Source organism: Talpa europaea, assembly GCF_964194135.1.
Source record: "Talpa europaea genome assembly, chromosome: 8".
Lineage (NCBI taxonomy): Eukaryota > Metazoa > Chordata > Mammalia > Eulipotyphla > Talpidae > Talpa > Talpa europaea.
In genome coordinates this window covers 83861363-83886700 of record NC_140075.1, presented here as the reverse complement: position 1 = coordinate 83886700, position 25338 = coordinate 83861363, and positions in this window count along the sequence as shown.

The window sequence follows — 25338 nt, the reverse complement described above, 5'->3', positions numbered from 1 at the left end:
ATTTATCCAAGCACTGGGTACAGTCAGAAGCGAGGGAGGGTGAGAGAATTCACCAGAGCCAGAGTGGGGAACAGGGCAGACTGATGAAATGCACTGCTGAGGGGAGCAGCAGCGGCAGGAGAGGTCTGCGCGCCATGTGGGACCCTCCTCTGGTGGCCGGGGAGCAGCCAGGATTGAACCAGCGGTACAGAGGCTGCGGGCAGCTTCGCAACCCAGCACTCAACCGCTGCGCCACTGGGGAGGCCCTAGTCTTCATTTTTTGATTGTAACAGTTTCTCCCAAGTCTCACAGGAACTCAATAAGCCTTACTTCCATATGCCAAAGTGACATATATTGGAAATGCCCTACTCTGGACAGCGTGGAAAAAGTCTAACTGAACCTTTTTAAAGAGATCAGTCCTAAAATGTCAATGAGAAAACGTTGGCTGGTTGTGCTGTATGAACAGGATTTCACCAGATAGTCAAAAATTTAAAAAGCTAGTTAGTTTAGCTGGCCACAGTAGTTTCATCTTGCTAGAGCATTGATATATATATATATAGGGAAGGGTGACCAGAAGTGGAGATAATGTAGTAAGTAAGCAGAGGCCAAATCATATAAAGTTGTATATGCCACACTAAGTTTTTATCCTATTAGGGATAAAGGGTTGTTGTAAATTTTAAACATAGTTGTGGGGTGATCCACCTTGCATTTTAGAAATAATGCTCTGGAAATAGTATAAAAGGGAAATTTCCAACTGTAAGATTGGAGGCAGGAACACCAGGATGAAGGCTGCTGTAATAGACAGATAAAGGATATGAGTGGCCTGAATTAAGACAGTGAATGTGCAGGTGGTGAGGAAGCATTATATGTGAAAACTAAGAGGCAAGCAAGACAGGAGATAATATCGACAGAGCTGGTGATTGAATGGATATGTGGAATAAGAGAAAGAAAAGTTGAGGATGATCCTCAAGGTTTTGAATGAATGATAGTAGAATGAGAGGAGGGGAGGTTTTAGGAGAAAATATGCATACATCAAGAAAATGTTTATTTTGTAATGTCTATATGGAATGTCCAGGTATACCTGTTCAAGGAATTTTTTAACATACAACTTAATCCTCAGTAGGGAAGCCTGTGTTGGATGGATGCTTTTTCTTATTTATTTTTTTATCACTCATTCCAACTTAGCCAATAAAGATATTAGAGATATGAGCAAATAAATAGTTATAGTTATCAACTAGATGTGACCTGGTACATCACTAACCCTTCACGGATTGCAAAGAGGAAAATCAATTGTTAGGCTCTTCAGCCACTTGCACATAGTCTGTGTTCCCCCCCATGGGGATCCAGTCTGCTTTGTGCCCAGCGTACAATGAAAGAACACTAAACAAGGAATTTGGAAATGTGGTTTCTGGTGCAAGCTTCCCCACTAGTTGTATGATTCTGAGCAACTTATTTAAGCTCTCAGAAGCTTCTATTTAAGAAAACTGATCTCTGATCCCCTCTAGCTCTCAAGTAGGAATTTTCTTTGCATTCTTTATGATTTATTATCCAAGTCTTTTTTTCCTCTTTTCAGTGACCACCATTTGGCCTCCAAGGTACTAATTAGCACTTCAACTTGAGAAGGAGAGAAAAGATAGTAATTGGAAAAAAAAAAGTTTGCTCTTTCCTGGATATTATATGAAAACATAAAAAACTAAAATTGATGCTTCAACACAGGGCTTTTGATCTATATAAATTCACCCTACTCTATACAGTCACAGAAAATGTAAATCCAGCTCCACACTAAGAAAATCTATTTAAAGCATGTTAATTTAAAGATAAAAGAAGATATCCTTATGCTATGATTTTTTTTTAAAGATTTATTTTTTTTATTTATTTATACAAGCACTGGGTACAGTCAGAAGCACGGGAGGGTGAGAGAATTCACCAGAGCCAGAGCGGGGAGCAGAGCAGGCAGAAGGACCGAAGTACACTGCTGAGGGGAGCAGCGGGCGGCAGGAGAGGTCTGCGCGCCATGTGGGACCCTCCTCCGGTGGCTGGGAGCAGCCGGGGATCGAACCGGTGCTGCAGAGGCTGCGGGCAGCTTGGCAACCCATTGCACAACCGCTGCACCACTGGGGAGGCCCTATGCTATGATCTTCTTGTGCATTTCTTCTCATGCAAATCACAATGTTATCCAATAATAACTAAAAGAATTTTTGGCCAACTGTAGATTGTTTAATTTTCAAAAGAAAACATCTACACAACCAAACACAAAGCTCTCTCCTTAAATGTGATTAAAATCATCCCCTGTGACAAAATAACTGAAAAAGGGAAAGAGTAAAAATCACAGAACAATGAAGATGCATGGAACAAAATGTTTAATAAAATTGTTGGGAAATTCCTATTACAGTCAGCATGCTATTTTCAAGCTGTGGCAAATTTCACAGCAGTGCAAATTTCATGGCACAGTCAGTGAGCTTTATTCTGATTCTAGGCACACTTTTCCACTGATCAGCACTGTTTCTTCCCCTCTCCTCTGTCCAGAAAATGCTTACACACACCATTCTCATGTGAGTGAGTATTGAGTCCCATTGACAGCTTATTAAATCACAAGCTGCTGGTCGCTACCCTCAGATTTTATGACGCATTTCAGTCTAGAAAGGACCATGAATTGACATTTCCTTTTTTTTTTAAAGATTTATTTATTTATGCATACAAGAACTAGGGCACAGGCCAGAGCTGTGGAGGGTGAGAGGACTCACCAGAGACAGAGTGGAGAGCAGAACAGGCAGATTGTGTGAAATACACTACTGAGGGGAGCAAGGGCGAGTCAGGAGAGGTCTGCTGCATCATGTGAATATCTCCCTGGCCAGGGATCAAACTCATGCTGCAGTGGCTGTGGGTAGCTTCATAGGTTGCGTCTTAACCTCTTGCGCCACCAGGGAGGCACTGAATTGACATTTCTAACAAGTTCCCAGATGCTACTGATGCTACTGGTTCAGGAACCATATTTCACAACCACTGGATCTACACCTACTTCTGTTTCAAAAATCTACCTCAAATCCCTCCTTCTGGATGAAAATGGGATAGATGAAAGAGAGATTAGACCTTCCTCTTCTCCCAAAAGACTAAAGCCTGCTTTCTATTTCAGCTATCTTACAGTGCTGAGTCTCTCCCTGTCTGTCACTGGTCCACTCTGATCCTTCTCCTTTGGGAGCTCCTTGAAAGGAAGGATCAAATTTTATTCATATTTTGATGTTTTCCAGTATATAGAGCAGTGTCTGTGCCCCACAAAATACTTAATAAACAGGCCCCTCCCCCAAAAAAATGCATGAATAAAAGAATTGTTATGAAAGCACTTTTAAACTCCAAGTGAAAAAAAGTATATGAAATATGAAAAACATACTGTAAATGTATCTCTTCGACCAATTTAAAATGCAAATTCTGACTCAGGAAGTCTGGGCCTAAGAGTTTGAATTTTTAACAAGTTCCAGGTCTGGCTAGTATTATCCATAGACTGCACTTCAAGTTTGAAACTTACTGAACAATGGTTCCCAAATTTGATTGCACATTGGGATCCCTGTGGACCTTTGACAACAAAGTATCTGGATAGCTTCCCAGACCAATTAAGTAAGAATCTCTGCGAGGGGGAGCCAGGTGCCAGTGTCTTTTTAAAAACTTTTCAGTAATTCTAGTGTACAACCAAATCTGAGAACTGCTGATAGCCGAGTAATCAGGCATAATATAATCCAATTAACTTAAAATCCAAATTTGTGTGATCCAAGTTATTAGCATTTTATTTGATGCTGACTTAGTTTAATTATTATATTCTTTTAGAGAGTTTTAATTATGATACATATGTATTTCTTAGAATAGGCCAATTACTTCCAAAGTGGCATCAACATTGATGGATTCCAACTATCAGATGTCAGAGCATCTGGCCTTGAAATGCTGGCTTCTGTCTACTGTCTGTTTTAAAGAAGTGAAGTCAGGGTTTTTTAAATCTATTTTAAGAAAAATTTTCAAATACAAATCCATATTTATACAGAAACTATATGAGTGTAAAGTCATACAACAAAGAAAAATCTTAACACATACTTTCAATTAAGCCCCTCGAATGCCTTTAAAATATAAATCAAGGGGCCTCCCTGGTGGCACAAGGGGTTAAGACTCAACCTATGAAGCTATCTGCAGCCACCACAGCACGAATTCAATCCCCAGCCAGGGGGTTACCCACATGGTGCAGCAGACATCTCCTTCTCACCTGCTGCTCCCTTCCTGTAAGCCAATTTCTACCAGCTTTTCACATACAAATCTCTGCCACAATGCAAGGAATGCCTATCTGGTCAACTTTGATCTTGGTGTTTAAAATGGCAGGCCAGACTAGCCCAGATACTAACCCTTCCAGAGCTGGGTTGATCTCTTGTCACACTGCTCTAGAAACAGGCTAACTAATTCACCCAGATCCCTGATTCCTAGGCTCCAAGCAGTAGGTTCCAGAGCCACCCTTACTAGAATGTGCATTAAAATGTCACATATAGTACTAGGTAGAAACAGTTGGCCAACATTGTAAACTCTAGGGCTCTGCAGCTGATTCTCAGGGTGATAAAGAGCAGTTCAATTATACTTTCAAGCAAACAAAAGCTGAGTACAGGAAATAAAGTCTCTTGCAGGCTTCTTATTCTTTAAGAATAAAAGATTGAAATGAGAAACTTTGAAAGACTAATAGTTGAAAATATTTATTAAGTACAATTCATATGATGTTCCTTTTCTGATAATCTTAAATATTTAGGCAATTATAATCATCAAAGGTATATTTGAGGGCCTCCCAGGTGGCGCAGTGGTTGAGCGCTGGGTTGCGAAGCTGCCCGCGGTCTCTGTGGCGCCGTTTCGATCCCCGGCTGCTCCCCAGCCACCAGAGGAGGGTCCCACATGGCGCGCAGACCTCTCCTGCCGCCCGCTGCTCCCCTCAGCAGTGTACTTCGGTCCTTCTGCCTGCTCTGCCTCCCGCTCTGGCTCTGGTGAATTCTCTCGCCCTCCCGCGCTTCTGACTGTACCCAGTGCATGTATAAACAAACAAAACAAACAAATAAATAAATAAATAAAAACATGCCTCTATTAAAAAAAAAAAAAGGTATATTTGAAACAGCATGACTTATATACAAGAAAGGATAAGAATTGTGCCAAGTTCAATAAACTGTGCTGTTATGAAATAAACACTTGATAGATAGAAGTGCCAGAAATAAGTCAAAGGGCTGTCTACATATACATTTCCTAATGTGCTGAAATTCTTAGTCTTATGACTAAGCTCAAAACAAAAAGTGTTTTGAATGTGTTAAGGAAAATTGTTATGAAACTTAAGATCTGACTTTTATTCCCCTCTAATTAATCTGCTGTATAACAAAAATCCAACCAACTTAATTTTTTTTTATAAATTTTATTGTTATATTTCCCATACAATTGCAGCCCCCCCATTCTGACCCCAATCCCTCCCCTCCCGCCCCCGCCCCCCTAAAAGTGTCTCTGGTTCATAGTTTTTTGTTGATTTTGATTTTCACTTTCTTGTAGTTATTCATTTTCCTGGCCCCTTATTTAAGTTTTCTAGATTCCTGCTATGAGTGAGACCATCCGGTATTTTTCTTTTTCTTTTTGGCTTATTTCACTGAGCATGATCCCTTCCAGCGCCATCCATGTTGCTGCAAATTGCATGTGTTTATCTTTTTTGAATGCTGAGTAATATTCCATGGTATATATGTACCACATCTTCTTGATCCAGTCATCTATTTTTGGGCATTTGGGTTGTTTCCAAAGCTTAGCTATTGTAAACAGTGCTGCTATAAACATAGGGGTGCAGGTGTTGTTTGGAATTGATGTTTCTGTGTCCTTTGGGTAAATACCTAGGAGTGGAATTGCTGGATCATATGGAAGCTCTATGTTTAGTAGGTCAAGAAATCTCCACACAGCTCTCCATAGTGGTTGGACCAGTTTGCACTCCCACCAACAGTGCAGAAGAGTTCCTTTTTCTCCACACCCTCGCCAACATTTGTTGTTGCTAGTTTTTTTAATATGTGCCATTCTCACTGGTGTAAGATGGTATCTCATGGTAGTTTTGATTTGCATTTCCCTGATGACAAGTGATGTTGAACATTTTTTCATATGCCTGTTGGCCATTTGCATTTCCTCTTCAGAGAAGTTTCTTTTTAGCTCTTCCGCCCATTTTTTGACTGGATTATTTTCTTTCAACCAACTTAATTTTTAAAGTCTAATTAACTTTACTAAATGATTTATGAACTGAGCAGCCTCCTATCTAGCAAGTAGAAAGGTATTCTGAGAAGCTCTTTTATAGCCAGAAAAAGAGCAAGATTGCTAAAAGGGAATCATTAAGGCTTAGGTAAACTGTCTTTTAAAAATGAATATGGGTCTTGTGACAGAACCTCATTTTCCTTTGGGGAGTGGAAAAGATTACCTGATTGGTAATGACTAAATGATTCCCTACTTACCAGTTAGGACTACATGCCTAGGGAAAGTTGAAACTGCAGGGGCTTAAAATAACAGATGTGGTATTAAGTCTTGGTGGGTTTAGCACAAGCACCTCTATTTGGGGCCTATCATTTTCATTTTTTTTAATATTTATTTATGCATATATGAACTGGGGTACAGGCCAGAGATGTGGGGGGTGAGAGGACTCACCAGAGACAGAGTGGGGAACAGAATAGGCAGACTGACTGAAATACACTGTTGAGGGGAGCAGCGGGCAAGTCAGGAGAGGTCTGCTGAGCCATGTGGATAGCTCCCAAGCTGGCAATAGAACTCATGAGGCTGTGGCTGCGGACAGCTTCATAGGTTGTGTCTTAACCCCTTGCACCATCAGGGAGGCCCCATTTTCATTTTTAACAAATTCAACCCCTTAAAATCTGGTTTCCAGTTTTATCCCTTTGGAGAGAACTTTGTTAAGATCATCAATGTCATCTACTAATAAAATGAGAGATGCCAAAAATCTGGAGAATACCTATTTTTATTTCTGATGTTCAGCAAAGGAAAGAATATGAATTTTGCAAAACCAAACTGGGTCTTAGGTTAGCCTACCATCAATTCTGGAAAAATTCTAGAATTCATTATTTAAAAGACATCAAGCACTAAAAGAAGAAGAAATAGTCATCACTAAGAATGACCCTAAATTTAAGAACATGCACGATAAATATTTTTCCCTAGTATGTGGTGTGGCAAGAATCACAGAGCAGGGCCTCCCCGGTGGCACAAGGGGTTAAGACGCAACCTATGAGGCTGTCTGCAGCCACTGCAGCACAAGTTCAATCCCCTGCCAGGGCGCTATCCACATGGTGCAGCAGACCTCTCCTGACTCGCCTGCTGCTACCCCTAGCAGTGTATTTCAATCAGTCTGCCTGTTCTGTTCCCCATTCTGTCTTTGGTGAATCCTCTCATCACCCACACCTCTGGCCTATATCCCAATTCTATGCAAAAATAAATAAATAAAATCTTTGTAAAAGTTAAATTTAAAAAAGACAATACACTACTGGTGCAAGGACAGATTTAAAAAAAAAAATAGCCTATGGCTAGAATGAAGAACACAGAAACAGATTCATATATTTGACCATCTGGTTCATGACAATTTAGCAAGTGTAACCTCAGTGGGAAAACTGTGCTCTCCCTAATAAATAGGGAGGACCTAATTGGACATTTAGGAAATAAGGTAAGCCTTGACCTTTTATATACCTTTTATGCAAAATAAATTTCAGTGTAATTACAGATAAATATAAAATATACAACAATAAAGTTTTTCAGAAGACAATATAAAACTGGTATCTTAATGATTTTAGGATTTGCAAAGATTATGGAAACAAAAGAGGACGGATCCCAAATGAAATAATTAAAACACTGAACATTAAAATAAGAAGTTGGGCTCATATGAACCTAACTTTCACTAAGAAAGTTGTTATTTGTGCACCTCATTTTACAAAAGTTTGGCACACAGATTTAGATAACTGGTATTGACCAAAGTACCAATAAAGGCAAGGAATGTTGTTGAACATCAGTGCTCACTAGGTAAATCTAAGTTGACTCCATAATGAGATCCCTTCCTCAGCATTGTTAAACTATAAAAGGTCCGACAATTCTAATTGTTAACAAGCACGTGGTACTGGAACCTTATTTTGTCTCTCTCTATTTCCCTTAATAAAAGGTACATATGTTAGATTAAAATATTAAGAGACTTCACTATTCCCTATCTATTGCAAGTCATTCAAATAATTAAGTTTATTTTCCTCCAAATACAAGATAAACTTAAGCTATTTTTCTCCTTTTATTTATTTTTGTTGTTGTTGTTGTTGTTTGTGGGACCCTCGCCGCGGCCAGGGAACGAACTGGCGCTGTAGAGGCTGCTGGCAGCCTCGCAGCCCAGCGCTCAACCGCTGCGCCACCAGGGGAGGCCCCTCTCTTTTTATTTTTTAATGGGATTTAGGTGAAAATAAAATATATATAACATATCTTTCCTTAAAAATTTAACTACTTTTCTGTATGAGCCACTGTATGTCAGGGAATTGTTTTAAACTAATCCAAATATGATACTGCTTTTATTTTGTAAATGATAAGGGTATTGTAGAATAGGAACAAAGCATAGGTACAAACAACCCCAAAGAATATTGAGTTATGAGTCAGTCCCCACCCAACCAAGATTTCCAAAAGCGTTCAACCAAGCTTTATCCTTGTCTCTAACTAGTTTGTACTTTTATTGGCAACATGAATGACGGTATTTGCAGCCCAGGAATCGAATTTTCAGACAACTTGAAGATGGAGAAGAATGATAACAAAAACGACTGAATTAGTTCATAAAATGGTCACAATTCTCTGTACCAATATAGACCAAATCTAATTTGGCTGACTTTAACGAGACAAATATAAAGTACCTCTCTCCTGTTCATCTACTACCTCGGGGACCAAAACTAGAAAGTGGGGCTCTCTCAGGGTCAATGAATGGGAGGAAATTCTAAATGAAATGCCAGAAAAAGGGCCTCCCTGGTGGCGCAAGGGGTTAAGACACAACCTATAAAGCTGTCCGCAGCCACTACAGCAATAGTTAGATCCCTGGCCAGCCAGGAGCAACCCACGTGGCGCAGCAGACCTCTCCTGGCTGCCCACTGCTCCCCTCAGCAGTATACTTCGGTCAATCCACCTGTTCTGTTCCCCACTCTGTCTCGGGTGAATCCTCTTACCGCCCCCCTCACTCCTCTGGCCTGTTCTTGTGTGCATAAATAAATAAATCTTTTTTAAAAAAAAAGAAAGAAATGCCAGAAAAAGAGCTCTGTACAAGCTCCAGCACACAGAATATTCTTCAAAATGCTAGTTATTGTTATTATCTTGATTATTATTATTTCCTTTCCTGCATGAGGCCCTATCAAAAAAATAAATATACTGTTTAAACAACTTTCCAGCAATTAAAAAATGGAGCCATGCCCTTCATTCTGTGCCATATTTCAGCTCCGGTGAATATACCAATGTATGGCTTCTTTCCTAGCTTCCTTTATTAGAAGAGAGTCATTAGGGCCTCCCCAGTGGCGCAGCGGTTGAGCGCTGGGTTGCGAAGCTGCCCGCGGCCTCTGAGGCGCCGGTAGATCCCCGGCTGCTCCCCGGCCACCAGAGGAGGGTCCCACATGGTGCGCAGACCTCTCCTGCCGCCCGCTGCTCCCCTCAGCAGTGTCCTTCCGTCCTTCTGCCTGCTCTGCTCCCTGCTCTGGCTCTGGTGAATTCTCTCACCCTCCCGCGCTTCTGACTGTACCCAGTGCATGTATAAATAAATAAATAAACCAAAAAAAAAAAAAAAAAAAAGAAACTTTCTAAAAAAAAAAAAAAAAAAGAAGAGAGTCATTAATCATGTACTTTGTGGCTATGTTATTATGTTAATAATCTGGTCTCTGACAAGTCTTTTATTTATACTTTTCTGAACTGCCAGCTATAGGGTTATATCTAAATGAATTTGAAAAACATTTGTGATCATTAATAGCTACCATTTACTTCATATTTCTTTTTTTTTTTAAGAGGCATGTATTTTATTTATTTATTTATTTGTTTGTTTGTTTTGTTTACACATGCACTGGGTACAGTCAGAAGCACAGGAGGGTGAGAGAATTCACCAGAGCCAGAGCGGGGAGCAGAGCAGGCAGAAGGACCGAAGTACACTGCTGAGGGGAGCAGCTGGCGGCAGGAGAGGTCTGCGCGCCATGTGGGACCCTCCTCCTGTGGCCGGGGAGCAGCCGGGGATCCAACCGGCGCCGCAGAGGCCACAGGCAGCTTCACAACCCAGCACTCAACCGCTGCGCCACCGGGGAGGCCCTATTTCATATTTCTTGTGTACCTGGCACTTAGTTAGGTATTTATACATAGAATATCTCTAAATATCACCAAATCCAGAAGGATAGGCATTATTATTTCCATTTATGCATGAGGAGACTGAAGCTCAGAGGATCTTAGAGACTTGTGTATTCAAAGAATCAGATACCAAGTGCCTAACTCATCTTCTTTCTCCTCCATGGGGCCAGGTAATTGTTCTCAAATATTTTAGCAACCTTAGAATGGCTTAGAACAGGCACCCCCACTCTGAGGTCCACAGCACCAAGTTCCCCTGCAGTTTCTACCCTTACTTTAACACTTTCACAGATGCATTTTGCACTTTGTCACCTCAGTGTGGAATGGCCATGGCTTTTCCTGATCACTAAATTACAGTTCAGCTGAAATAGCAAGATCCCCTAAATCACAGTTTTGGTGGCAGCATCCAAGATTCTGAGAGAATTCTTCATCAAATCTCCAATTCTCACTTTGCTGGACTCATGAAGAACATTCTTTATGAGAGTGATATCTTTCACCAGGGTCACAACAGGCTCTAAATTAGGACCTCCCTTTCAAACATTAATACACTGCCCCTCCAAATGGGAGAATAAACCTAACCCTTTAAGACTGCCTTTGACCTCCCAAGCCCATCTCATTTTATGTATAACACCCCTGAGGGACTAATTTAATTGAGTTACATAGAAACTGTGACCTTGATATGCTTTGGAAGATCCATTTTCAATTGAGACTCCATTTAGGAAGTAATTAAGGGTTTTAAAGCCCTTTCCATTACGGCAGTGTCACAAAATGCTTATCCATAGAGAGTAAATTCAAACATATGCACAGATATCTCAGAGAACAGAGCAAAAGAAGTCAGAATTCCAGGCTGATAAATTAAAGCCATAATCCTAAGTCTTCTGAGTACACTTTCTGTTTTAACACCCAAATGGATGGACTCAAACGCTCCTCTTAAGTATGACAGCAATTCAAAATCTGTAGTGGGAGTTTCATTCATCGTTCCAACAACTTTTTGTTGAGTGACTACTGTGTGTCAAGTTTTTTTCTATGGGCTAGAGAGAATGTGGAGTTTACATTCTGTGTGAGTTTTGAGAAGGGGACTTGGAGAAGGGTAGGTTGTGTTAGTGGGTCCACTCTGTAGCCCTCTTAGCTGTAGTGCCCCATGTCCTGCTATAACTGATGCTAAATGGTTAAATTGGTCTCAGACCCTGCGAGCACAAAAAAGAAAAAAAAAAAAAACTTTTCTCTAAGACTTGCTTTTACAGGTTCAGCTCAGCCTAGAGGCTTATCAACTAACATTGAGCTGAGCTCTAAAGTTGGTAGGAGATAGGAGTCAGAGATACATAAGGGGGGGGGGCTACCCAGAGACTGGGGGTCCACCAACAGAAATCCAAACTCCGGTATCCAAACAAAACCCTCTTCACATGTCTTAATGTATGAACTGCCCTATAACTAGCTAATAAACTTCTGCCAGGCCCACGTTTTTTTTGTCCCAACCTGATTTTCTGTCAGGTTAAAATTTAACTCCTTTGTTCTCAAACTCTCTCCCCCAAAACTTATACAACCTCATTCCCTTTTTAAATCAGATTGCTACAGAACAGGGAGAGGGGTACCCCAGAACCCCAAACCTTCCTGCTCTAAATAGGTTCTGCCATCTTCTGCATCAAGACAAAACATATAAGATCTTTAATGGAAAGGAACTTTAATACAATTAGTGTGAAATACAGAAAAGACAAAGAATATAGTTTCCAAATCAAGCACCCAAAGTTACCCAACCCCTTGTGGATAAAAGTCCACCCAAATAGGACTGGCCCAGAGCAAGGCCCGAAAGCCTGCCACAAGTCTAGAGCACCTTCTGGTGGGGACCCACAGAAAAGGGTCAGCAACTGTTAGGGGGAAAAGGCGGTCCCAAAGCAAATTCCATACAGGCTTTGTGGACTCCACCCCCACCCCAGGTCAAAGCCAAAGACACTGGGAACTCCAAATCCCATCACCACCAAAGGGAAGGTGGCTGGGACCTGAGGGTGGGGTTAAGCAGCCAGGTGTGGGCTTTGGGGGGCTCTCCATTTTTGGGCTCTCGGCCAGCTCGGAGCGTCCGGCCAGCTCTGAGAGTGACTTTGGGTTTCCAGGTCGTCGGATCGGGTAGGACGCATTAAAGACTTTATTTCCCTATTTTCTCCCTGAGTTGTACATTTTCCTTATTTCCTTTCCTCTTGTAAATAAACCTTTTATTAACCCTTTTTGCATGTGTCTGTAGTAGAGTATTCATAAGTCTCTTTAAAGCGCGCGGGTGAGGACCCACAGCCAGGAACCCGTTTAATATCGGGGCTGCTCTATAACACAACCACCAGAAAACTCTGGGAGTAAAAGAGCAAAATAAAAATCAAGATAAAAGCCGCCATTGTTAACTTCGCCATTGGGTCTCTCACCCACATCTGTTCCATTCAGTCAGGACCAAGAAGCAAGTGCAGCTTCTTCACATGTCTCTGCTCCTCATGCCTCCACCAGGTCTCCTGGCTCTCCATCCAGCTTCCTTCCTTTTCCAGTCTCCTCTCCAGCTTTTTCTTCTCCCTACTCAGCTCCACCCTCCTTTGGGTGGGTCAGGGAACCTTCATCCTCCCCTTTTTCTGAGGACCACCCTCTTACAATATAACTAAAGTTGAGTTTATTTCCTACCTCCTTGCTAATTTGATTTGCAGTAAAACTTTTTCTTCTCAAAACCTGATGTCATGGCATTGATGGGGGCTTAGAGCAGAAAATTTGGGATGGAGGCATCAGGAGACAAAAAATGGAGGTGTGGGTAGAAATTAACAACATAGTCATTAAACCAGCTATAGAAATGAAAAATCCTTAGGCACAGAAATCCTTAGAGGACTGCTGGAGAATATACCCCTAGGCAAGGACCAGGTGTGAGGATATGGAGATTGAGGACCTGAAAGAATCACTGATCCTTACAAATTAACCCAGTCACACCCTAGGAGTGTTGATTTAACAATAGATAGAACCCCTCCCCTCCCCCAAAAAAGGAATAATTGTCAGAACATTTCCTGCCCTGGCTTAATGCAGCTCTCTTCCCAAAGCTGCCTGCCTACCTCTATGCAGGCATCTCTTTTAACAAACTTTTCCCTTTGCAAAGCAGCAGTAGCAGCTTTTTTGCCCCATGTCTGTGAAGTGTCTGTGAAGTCTTCTTTCAGTTTCCTATAAACCTGTCCTTTGAAATGTAACCTCCACCTGCCTGTGTCTGTGCAAATGTCTTGCTCTCCCCAGTTAAGCTCGCCATATGCTGCTGAAAGGGGAACGCTGCTGAAACTTTTCTCAGAGGAAACCCAAGGACCCCACTCACCAAACCCTATATCTCATCAGACCCCCATCAGTACTAGTCTCTGCATGTCAGGGAGTAAGACCATTTGCTTGGTAATATGGTAGCTGCTGCCATTTTTCTCTACCCTAGTGGAAAATACCACTTTCTTAACTCCTCTTGTAAGAGGGTGGACCTCAGGAAAAGGGGAGGTTCCAGGTTCCCTGCCCCACCCAAGAGGGGTGAAGCTGAGCAGGGAGGAGAAAAGCTGGAGAGGAGACTTGAAAAGGAAGGAAGCAGAATCTCCATTCTGCAAGAAGGAGACCTGGCAGAGGCACAAGGAGCGGAGAAATATAAGAAGAAACTGCCCTTGTTTCTTGGTCCTGGATTGGGTGAAACAGATGTGGATGAGAGACCCCATGGGGAGGTTAACATTGGCAGCTTTTATCTTGATTTTGCTCTTTTACTCCCAGAGTTGTCTGGCTATTTCTGACCCCTTCTGACCCCTTTCTGTGGGTCCCCAGAAGATGCTTTAGACTTGTGGCAGGCTTTTGGGCCTTGCTTTGGGCCATACCTATTTGGGTGGTCTTTTACCCACAAGGGAATGGGTAACTTTGGGTGCCTGATTTGGAAACTATATTGTCTTTTCTGTATTGCACACTAATTGTATTAAAGTTTCTTTACATTAAAGATCTTACATGTTTTGTGTTGATGCGGCGGATAGCAGAACCTATTTAGAACAGGCAGGTTTGGGGTTCTGGGGTGCCCCTCTCCCTGCCCTGTAACACTCTCAGAGCACCACTAATATAAGCCGGTGTGTACAATGGGCTTCAGTAGGAGGAGATAAAGGGTAACAGGAGATTATAAAATAACAAAATGCAGGCAACAACTGAAAGTGGATTACTGAAAATGGCCGATTTTTTTTTAAAAAGAAGCTGCCCGTTTATCTTGGTGGGCAGCTTCTCTAATGGCTCTGGCTTGTTGCCCTGGTCTCCCAGGTCTCCCCAGGATCCTTTCCCAGCCCCTGGTTTTCCTAGCAGCCAGTTTCTGACCCTCAATTTTCTTTTACTTTTTTTATGCAATGCACTTCACCCATAGCTTCTGGACATTGTCTTGAGGTGAGGTAGATGGAGAGAGAGAGGTGTTGCCATTCCCATGCAAAAATTCTGCCAAGATATTTTTTAAAACAAAGAGCCATCTTTGCTGTTGTGAATTTTGCCACTCCCTTACTAAATGAAGGCAGCTGTAGTCTGTTCTAGTTTCAACAGAATTTCCTTCTCAGCGGGTTTGTCAGAAAACAATAGAATGAATTGCTAAAGACTACCCCTAAAGTAGAATTTAATCGCTCTCATTAACAGCGACTTGGGAAAATGTCATTAGAGATTCCAAACAAGTAAGCAATCAATCCCAGTGTAGTCAATATTGAACAAGTAAAGTGAGAGGGAGTCTTCTGGAAAAATAAAGCTGGATTACTACATCCCATATTACATCCATATGACTTTTAAATGTATCAAATATTGAAACATAAACAAGGAAACAAAAATATCAAGACGTTATTGAGGTTTTTGAAAATAAATTAGAGTAGAAAAGACTTTGTGTGATACTGAATCTAGAAAAATCAAGGGAAAATTTAGTAACCTGACTACATATAAATAGGAAACTTCCATATAGCAAAACTGTTACAGGGCAGGGAGAGGAGCACCTCAGAACCCCCAATCTGCCTGCTCTAAATAGGTTCTGCCATCTACCACATCAAGATAAAATGTATAAGACCTTTAATGGAAAGGAACTTTAATGCAATTAGTGTGTAATACAGAAAAGATAATATAATTTACAAATCAAGCACCCAAAGTTACCCATCCCCTTATGGATAAAAGTCCACCCAAATAGGACTAGCCCAATCTCTGCTCCCCGCTCTGACTCTGGTGAATTCTCTCACCCTCCCGCGCTTCTGACTGTACCCAGTGCATGTATAAACAAACAAACAAATTAATAAATAAATAATACATGCCTCTTTAAAAAAAAAAAAAGATATTGTGGTGCATTAATGTTTACCATAATGATGGAGGATAAGTATAGAAAAACTGGAAAGGAGGCTCCACAGGATCAGAAACCTGGCTCACACGATGCCAAGAGCTGGAGGTGGGGGTAGAAGGGATTAACATAACCATTAACCCAGTTATAGGAACTAAGATCCTTAGGTGCCAGTACCTAGATCACAAAGCACAAGACCCAGGTATCAGACTGCTGTAGGAGGTGTCAGGAGCACAAACCTGAAGTTGAAGATATGGAGATTGAAGTCCGCTGTAGAATCTCCTGGTCCCTTTCAAATTCTAGGTAGTTTATTCAAAGTCAACAACAAACAAACCACTCCCTCCCAAAGAGAAGACTGTATCAGTGCAATCTCTGCACTGTCAGGGGGCAGCAGTCCTGCCCACCTGTGCCTATGCAGGTGCTTCTTTTCACCAACTCTTTGTCCCTCTGCAGGGCAGCAGCCTCCTGCCTGCCGGTCACCTGTGTACCATGCCAGGGCTTCCCTTCACTGACTTCCCTCAGCAGAGGCAGCTCTCCTCAAGGCCGCCAGCCTGTGATCATGCAGGCCTTTCTCTCAGCAAACCTATTCCTTTCAGGGCAGCTCTTCCTGCCCGCTTGTGTCTATGCAAGTGTCCTTTATTCTTCTCTCCCTTATATAATAAACCTACCCTTTTGGATATAACGTATATCTCCATGGTGTGGAAAAACTCACCTAGGAAACTCACCACTTGCTACTGAAAGGGGAGCTCCGGTGAAAACTTTCCCAGAGTGAACCCAAGGACACCCCTTTCCAAACCCAACAACTCCAAAAACAACTTCAATAACAACAATCATAACAATATAAATGTCATCATAGGAATGGTCACAGCAATCAAAATACACCCATACAAAAAATACCATACACCATGTTAAAGAATGCGATAAGGGCCTCCCTAGAGGCACAAGGGGTTAAGCACCGCACCGTGAAGCAATCTGCAGCCTCTACAGCACAAGTTCTATCCCCAGCGGCCAGGGAGAAACCCACATGGCGAAGCAGACCTCCCCTGACTTGCCCGCTGCTCCCCTCAGTAGTGTATTTCAGTCAGTCTGCCTGTTCTGTTCCCTGCTCTATCTCTGGTGGATCCTCTCACCCCCCAAATCTCTGGCCTGTACCCCAGATCTTATATGCATAAATAAATAAATCTTTAAAAAAAATTGAATGAGGTAAAAGCTGCCGTTGTTAACCTCTCCCTCTGGTCTCTCACCCACATCTACTTCAGCCAGTCCAGGACCAAGAAGCAAGCAGTTTCTTCACATGTGTCTCCACTCCATGTGTCTCCTCCAGGTCTCCTTCTGGCTCTCCATCCTGCTTCTTTCCTTCTTCAGTCTCCTCTCCAGCTTCTCCTCCCTGCTTAGCTCCACCATACCATTGTTATAGCTTATTCATGGAAGTTTTAAGTGGAGAAAGTACTGAGTCCTTATTTGAAGAGAAAAAAATCTAAATCTCAGTACAAAAACTGAACTATAATCATAAAAGGTAACTATTTCTTTAGAGCAAGACATAATGTCTATAATTGAATTTGTATATTAAGTGGCAAGCATTCAGTTTTAACAAATTTGACGTTCCAATTTCCCAAGGTTTGCTTGCCACTCTTATTGTTTAGCTCTACTAAAGGTTATTTTTAAGTATGAAGTGGCTTAGAGCTTGGCAAGGCATGCAAGAAACAAGTACACTATTCTCTAGAATAGTTGCTTATCTACCCACATTGGCAAGTGGACAGGCATCCTTTTTTCCATCTGGTCTATCATGATCAGTTCACCACAAACTGATAACTGATAGGTACCTACCAGTACACTCAGTACAGTGATTTAACAGTTATTAAAATACTTTAAAACTCCTAAACTAATTGGTAAACAGATGCTTCCCCAAGCACTTCCCTCCACCCACTACACTTGGTTACCCCGACTCTCCCACACCCAGGGGCCTTGCCATTCCCTTCTGCAACCCAGCCCCTAATGGACAATTGCCAGCATACCTTAGACTCCCAGTGTCTTCTCCAATGACACAAGCATTATAGCTTCATTTTGGCAAGTATCCATTCTATACTCCTCACTAAATATTATTGAATGCCGACTCCCTCAAAATACTGCCCAAATAATCTGTTCATGAAGTAAAGCTTTATGTCTTAATTTGGTTGTGATTACATCATGGTACATTTGTCAAAACTTGGAACATACACTGAAAAGGGAAAAGTTTTTCTGAATGCAAATTATAACTTATTAAATATAGCTTGTAAAAAATACCTTTCCAGGGCCTCCCCAGTGGCGCAGCGTTTGAGCGCTGCGTTGCGAAGCTGCCTGCAGCCACTGCAGCGCCGGTTCGATCCCCGGCTGCTCCCCAACCACCGGAGGAGGGTCCCACATGGCGCGCAGACCTCTCCTGCCGCCCGCTGCTCCCCTCAGCAGTGTACTTCGGTCACTCTGCCTGCTCTGCTCCCCGCTCTGGCTCTGGTGAATTCTCTCACCCTCCCGCGCTTCTGACTGTACCCAGTGCTTGTATAAATAAATAAAAAATAAATAAATCTTAAAATAAATAAATAAATAAATAAAATATTTTTTTAAAAAAATACCTTTCCAAACCATATTTAGAAAAAACCTGGAGGTGTTCAAAGAGTACTGAGATTTGGACCCTTGTCAATATTCAATATTTGGACCCATTCACAATTTTTCCAGGATCATGCCATTGACAAATAAGAGACATCCTCAGTAGTGTTCACACCCACATTGATTAAGTATAGCATTCAATTTATCCTTATTCTGGTGGGCAATTTCCCGTAAGTTTCTTATAAGGTCTCATTTGTGAATCTCTGGTGTTACTAAAAGTTAGAATACCAGAGACCATTCTCATGCAATTTGCTTCCAAGTATCACCCAGTATTCTCTTGTAACTCTGGAACCTGTGATGGTAGCTCCATTTTCAGTGTTTTGAGAAACCTCCACACAGTTTTCCATAGTGGTTGGACCAGTTTACACTCCCACTGGCTGTAAGAGGGTTCCTTTTCACCACATCATCACCAGCATTTTTGTTTTTTGTCTTTTTAATATGGGCCATTCTCACAGGTGTGAGGCGGTATCTCACTGTGGTTTTTATTTGTTTTGTTTTTTAGATTTATTTATACAAGCACTGGGTACAGTCAGAAGCGTGGGAAGGTGAGAGGATTCACCAGAACCAGAGCGGGAAGTAGAACAGGTAGAAGGACTGAAGTACACTGCTGAGGGGAGCAGCAGGCACTGCAGGAGAGGTCTGTGCTCCATGTGGGACCCTCCCCAGCAGCTGGGGATCAAACCATCTGCGGGCAGCTTCGCAGCCCAGCGCTCAATCACTGCGCCACCAGGGGAGGCCCTGTGGTTTTTATTTGAATTTCCCTGATGATATTGAACATTTTATCATAAGCCTGTTGGCCATTTCATTTCTTCTTTGGAGAAGTGTCTTTTTAGCTCTTTTGCCCATTTTTCAATTGGGTTGCTTGCTTTGTTTTTGTTGAGTAGTGTAAACTCTTTCTAGATCTTTGATATCAGCCCATTACCAGATGTATGGTGTGCAAATATTTTCTCCCATTTAATAGGGTGTCTCTTCATTTTGGTGACTGTTTCTTTTGCTGTACAGAAGCTTTTTAGTTTGTTGTATTCCCAGCTGTTTATTTTCTCCTTTGAATTCCTTGCTTCTGAAGACAAGTCTTCATACATGTTTCTGAGATTTATGTCATGGGGTGTTTTGCCTATATTTTCTCCTATATATTTTATGGTCTCAGGTCTTATGTTCAAGTCTTATATCAATTTTGAGTTGATTTTTGTGCATGGTGTGAGACTGTAGTCTAATTTAATTCTTTTGTGTGTGACAGCCCCGTTTTCCCAGAACCATTTATTGAAAAAGTTTTCCTTGTTCGGGTGCATATTCTTTGTTCTTTTGTCATAGATTAGTTGACCATATATGTGTGGTTTTATTTCTGGGCTTTCAATTAAATTCCATTGCTCTGTGTGTTTGTTTTTGCTTCGTTGCCACCTGTTTTTATTACTATGGCTTTGTAGTATACAGTGAAGTCTGAGATTACAATAACTCCCTCTCTTCTTCCCCTTTTTAGTCAGGAGAGCAAGCTCTGATCTTTTTATTAGCCACCTCCTTAGAAAGCATAAAAATCTTTTAAGCTGCTGATCATTTTCAGTAGGGTTTCCTACTAAAGTTAAAAATCTTTGTTGTATCCAAACCATTTCCAAATCAGGAACTTTTCCAAAATCATATCTACGATTAGAGTATATATTAGCTCTCTTCTCCCTGGCTAATAGACAGGCTCTGATGAGTGTAATGTGTTCCATTACCTACACAGAATTATGCCTCCAGCAAGGGGTCATGCTTTGGAAATAAAATGAGATCTGTTGTAGTGTTTCCACATGGTATTTTCCTCTCTCATTTTCAAAGTATGAATGGCTAACAAACAAAGGTAAATCCAAATTTTCTAAAGGAATTGGGGCATAAATAATTCACAAACAGAAGGTGAGCAGTAATGAGTTTCTCTTCCAGATAAAGGAAGAATAGCAGAATGTAAAGGACCACAACAAAAAACAGGACAAATGAAATTTCATAAAAGATAACCCTATTTGCTAAGAATATTGTATTTTTTCAGTGCAACAAAGATATTTGTAGTTTGAGAACCCATTTGATTTAAAGGAAATTCTAAAACCAAGTAAACAGAAACCTTCATAAGTTTAGCTGCTAAAGGTTTTGCCCTTAGCAAGACAGTGGATTTTGCTGCTGGGTCAAGAGATTGTAGTAAGCTGTTGGTGTTTAATAATTCTAGGAATATGAATCAGAACACCTCTCAAGTTTAAAAAAAAACTAGTATGATGTTTATGTTCACAACATAAGTGAAGTGGTTTGGTTACCCATGACTTAGTCAAGTCATGTGATGACACAACAATTTCAGTCACTAATGAGTTCCAGGAATCTTCTTAATTGTCTTGACTAGCCTGGGAAATTTTATTTTAAGTTTGTAGTCTTTTTCAGAGTAAGGCATTTACCAGTAGATAAACCAAATCTTAGTTAGTAACAAATTGTAATATCACTTTGAAAATGTTACGTCTTTATGAGCTAATACAGTAAGTTGATAAAAGCTCCCTCCCTTAGTCTTAGATGTTACTTCATCTTTGGGTGACAATAAAAAGGTCATCCACATATTGCATTAGAATAGGATCTTAATTCCTGTTTGAGGACTTGTGAAATAAAGGAGGGTATGGAAACAAACCCATGGGACCTAATGGTTCAGGTATACTAATTATTTTCCAGGAGCAGCAAACAGCCATTAATTATTTTGATCTTGAGGGACATTAAAGAAAGTCAAACACAGATCTACAACTAAAAAAAAAAAAAAAATACAGCTTTAGAGGCACCAAAGTTGAAATTATATTTGGAATCTAAGATCTTTATAAAAAATCCTTTCTCCATCCTTTAATTGACTCTTCCAAACGGACTAGTAAATTTAAATGACATACTTAGGTTTTAACCATAAGTGGAAACAGGGACAAGTGAAATAAATCCTTACACATCTGAGTTTTTTTTTTTGTGCCTGTGGACAGTCATACCCCTGTATCTTATATTAAATGTATTACTGTTTTAGAGAAGGAAAAATATTTTTCTCTCCACTCTCTTAGGTTCAATGGTTGAGGCTCATAAATTAAATTGATTAGACAGAGGTTAACAAGAGAAAAACAAACATGAGTTTATTGATACCTGCATTGTACTTTCAAGTAGTAGTACTCAGTGATTATAACTGAAAGGGGTGGTTAAAACTCAGGCTTATAAAGCAAAGAATGATAATTTTGAGGATGAGGACAAGTTAGTAAAGTTCATTATGTAGGTTCCTTTGAGCTGATAAAGGGTCTAGAGTTTTCTGGTGATTAACTTTTGTCTCTTCAGGTGGACAAGAGAAGAGGGGCATCTTTACAAAATTTGTCCTGATTGTAAGCAATCATGGGGAGGGCAGAGAGCTTTTCTTGTATCTGTTTCTCCTCAATTGTCTTCACTCATAATAATCCTTATGCCAAAGTGACATATTTTGAGACATTATGTTCTGCTACTTTTCACTTTATTACTAGCTTAAGAAGCAATTTTCCTGGAAGAACTCAAGCCTGCAAATGAATGAGAGCAAAATGATTTTTAAGCAAAAATGAACAATCCCATGTCTGTTCTGAAAAACAATCTGTTTTTTCAAATATAGTAGGTAATCTTGGTGCATCAAGAAGAAATATCTTGCAGTCAGGCAAACCACTTTTTCCAAGTTTGCTTCCAGCTTTGTTCCCAAATATATGGTTTGTTTTTTCCATCTTAGTGTAGGGTGAGGGATGCTGTTATTCTAGGCATTAACCCTTCAGCTCCTGGAAGATGAGGAAGTGCAGGGTTCCTGGGGATTAATCAGGGTGACTGGAACTGAAGCCATAATTCAATTATTTGCTAATCAGTATGAAGCATTTCAACAATTTAGTGACTGGTTCAGATGATACATGCCTGAGGCTAACTTTGCATCCTGAATTGAACCCATATATGTAAAATAGAAACATTTAACATATTTATCTGTGATTAACCTCTTAAGTAGCAATAACAGCTAAATGAAAAGATTTTTCCCAGTATCTAATTTCTCTAAGAATTTTGAAGATTCCAGAAATTCTTACAAGTTACTACTTGACCCTCTGGCAGAGTAATAAATCAAACTGGCATGATGGGCTAGGTATAACTTAATTTTACAGCAAAACTCATTCATCTGTTTTGGTTTGAAGACAGCTGAGAGTCATTGCCATGAGAACCAAAGTGGAAGCAGGATCAAAACTTTCAATCTGGCATCCATGGAGACTGAGGGGGAACAATCAGTGTGTCCTCCAAACAAGCTCCAGAGCCAAAGAAACACTTTTGATATTTACAACAATTTAATCAAATGAAATTTGAATAAATATAACATACATATAGTAATTAATAGGGATATAATTTTTGCAATACATTTTCTTGGATTTTCCTGAACTTAGAAAAAAATAGCTAGCTTTAATAGACATTACTGTAACAGTGGATGAAATTTAAATATTGTGTCCACGTTAAATCTCTTGATTTTGATCATTGTGCTGTGGTTACACAGACAAATTGGAGTAGGTGGTGTTATTAGTTACTGTCCAATGATTCAGGGAAATATTGTGTGTGTGTGTGTGTGTGTGTGTAAAGAAATAAGTATAAAGAATTATAAAACAGGGCCTCCCCGGTGGTGCAGCGGTTGAGCGCTGGGTTACGAAGATGCCCGCAGCCTCTGCAGCACCAGTTCGATCCCTGGCCGCTGGTGAGGGTCCCACATAGCGCACAGGACCTCTCCTGCCGCCCGCTGCTCCCCTCAGCAGTGTATTTTGTCACTCTGCCTGTTCTGCTCTCCACTCTGGCTCTGGTGAATTCTCTCACCCTCCTGCGCATCTGACTGTACCCAGTGCTTATATAAATAAATAAATAAAACTTAAAAAAAAAAAATTAGAGCATCTTATAAAAAAAGAATTATAAAACAAATGTAGCAAATATAAACAACTGGTGAATTTCATGAAGAAGTATGTGAAGTTTCTTATACTATTCTTTCAGTCTTATAAATTTGAAATCATCTATATTAAGTTATAGCAATAATGCATATTCTATATGTATTATATAATATATATTACGTACATGTAACACACACATCATTTGACTACTAAGCCCTCTCTCATTTTTCCTGGGCAAGAAGAGGATTCAGGCTTTCAGGAACTCCTATGCTTGGGCTTCACATAGGTCATGAGTACATACCCAAAGGTCAGACCACTGAATTCAAATCCTAAATCTACTACTTATTATTTGTGCAAACTTGAGCATATTACTTAGTCCCTTGGTTGCCCCATTTTTAAATTATCATAATACAGTATCTACTTACAGACTTGGGAGGATTAATCATATTATGTAGACACAAATGCAATGTCTATTTCTGATCTCCACTTAGATATGCAATAATAACAAATTATTGCATTCAAAAGGAAACCCCTTCTTTGACCTCCACACACACCCTTCTGTTGCAAAACCTTCCCGTCTCAATTGATGGCATCACCACTGTTCTGATCACCCAAACCGAAAACTTTAGAGATATTCTTAACACCTATCTCTCTTATACCCCATCTCCAATCCAGCTAGAAATCATATCTATCTTCAAATATATCCAGAATTTGACCACTTCTTACCCCTTCTTGATTGGTCCCTCCTTGGTCCATGCCACCATCATGTCTCATGAGGAATACAGAAGGATCCTCCCTGCTTCCACTTTTGCCCCCTCCCCAGTTTATTTTCAACCCAACAGCCAAATTGATTATCTTTTCAGATTATGTAATTCATCTGCTTAAAAGTCGCTACCTGTTTCAGTCACAGTAGAAGTCAGTCTTGGCTGTTCCTTGAACACACCAGATATTCACCTACCCCAATGCTTTGGCCAGGCTATTGTTGAGACAGTTTAGGTAAAAAATTGTGAGCTAGTAGGATAAGAGTTGCCCCAAGTCTTGTTTGAACAGGTAGACTAAATCAGAGACTGGGGAGCCCCCAAACATACTGTCCAAACAATTCGGCTCACCACACTGACCAAAGGTGTCATGCTAGACTTAAAGCCTTAGATCCTGGCTAATGATTATCTCACTATGTCCTAAGGTGAGAAGGCTGAGAGCCCACATTCACACTTGGAATGTACCCTGTCTGCGCATGCCTGGGTACAGCCCAACCCAGAACAGGCCACCCCACCTCAAGGACCTATCCTTTCAATAATATCTCCTCCTAACTCCCATTGCAGAGTCAGGAGAAATTCTCCTTTCTAAGTCTGGCTGCCTCACAGACAATCCTCTAATGAACCTTGCCTGGTTCAGCTACACTACCTCTCTCTGGTAAATTCTTTCTCTAGAGGACAAAGGACCCACTCTTTTGCATCAGCATATATCTCTGTTCTTTTCCCAGATACATGCACAAGACTAGTTCGCTGACCTCCTTCAGTATTTGCCCGGATATTATCCTCTCAATAAGGCCTAAAATGCTCCCCTACTTAAAACCAGTCCTCCCATTCTCTGAACTTCATATATCCTTCAGCCTGCTCCAGGTTTTGAGAGTACTTCTCACCTTCTAACGTACTATGCCATTTACTTCTTAATTGTGGGTAGGTTTTATGCATTATGTCTTTGAATGATCCCTGTTTTCTTTTTCTTCCTTTTCCGGTATACTCATTATCTTTGTGTCACCTTTCCTAATGGGGTTGACTAGTTCTCCAACTGTTTCTTTATTCTGCGCCACTCCCACCTATTTCTTTCTTCTTCTTTCGCAGTCCTTTTTTGGCAGATAGAGCCAATATGTTCTTTGCATCGCTATCTTTTTTTTTTTTTTTAACAGGCATGTATTATTTATTTATTTGTTTGTTTGTTTTGTTTATACATGCACTGGGTACAGTCAGAAGCGCGGGAGGGTGAGAGAATTCACCAGAGCCAGAGCGGGGAGCAGAGCAGGCAGAAGGACCGAAGTACACTGCTCAGGGGAGCAGCGGGCGGCAGGAGAGGTCTGCGTGCCATGTGGGACCCTCCTCCAGTGGCCAGGGAGCAGCCCGGGATCGAACCTGCACGGCGGAGGCCGCGGGC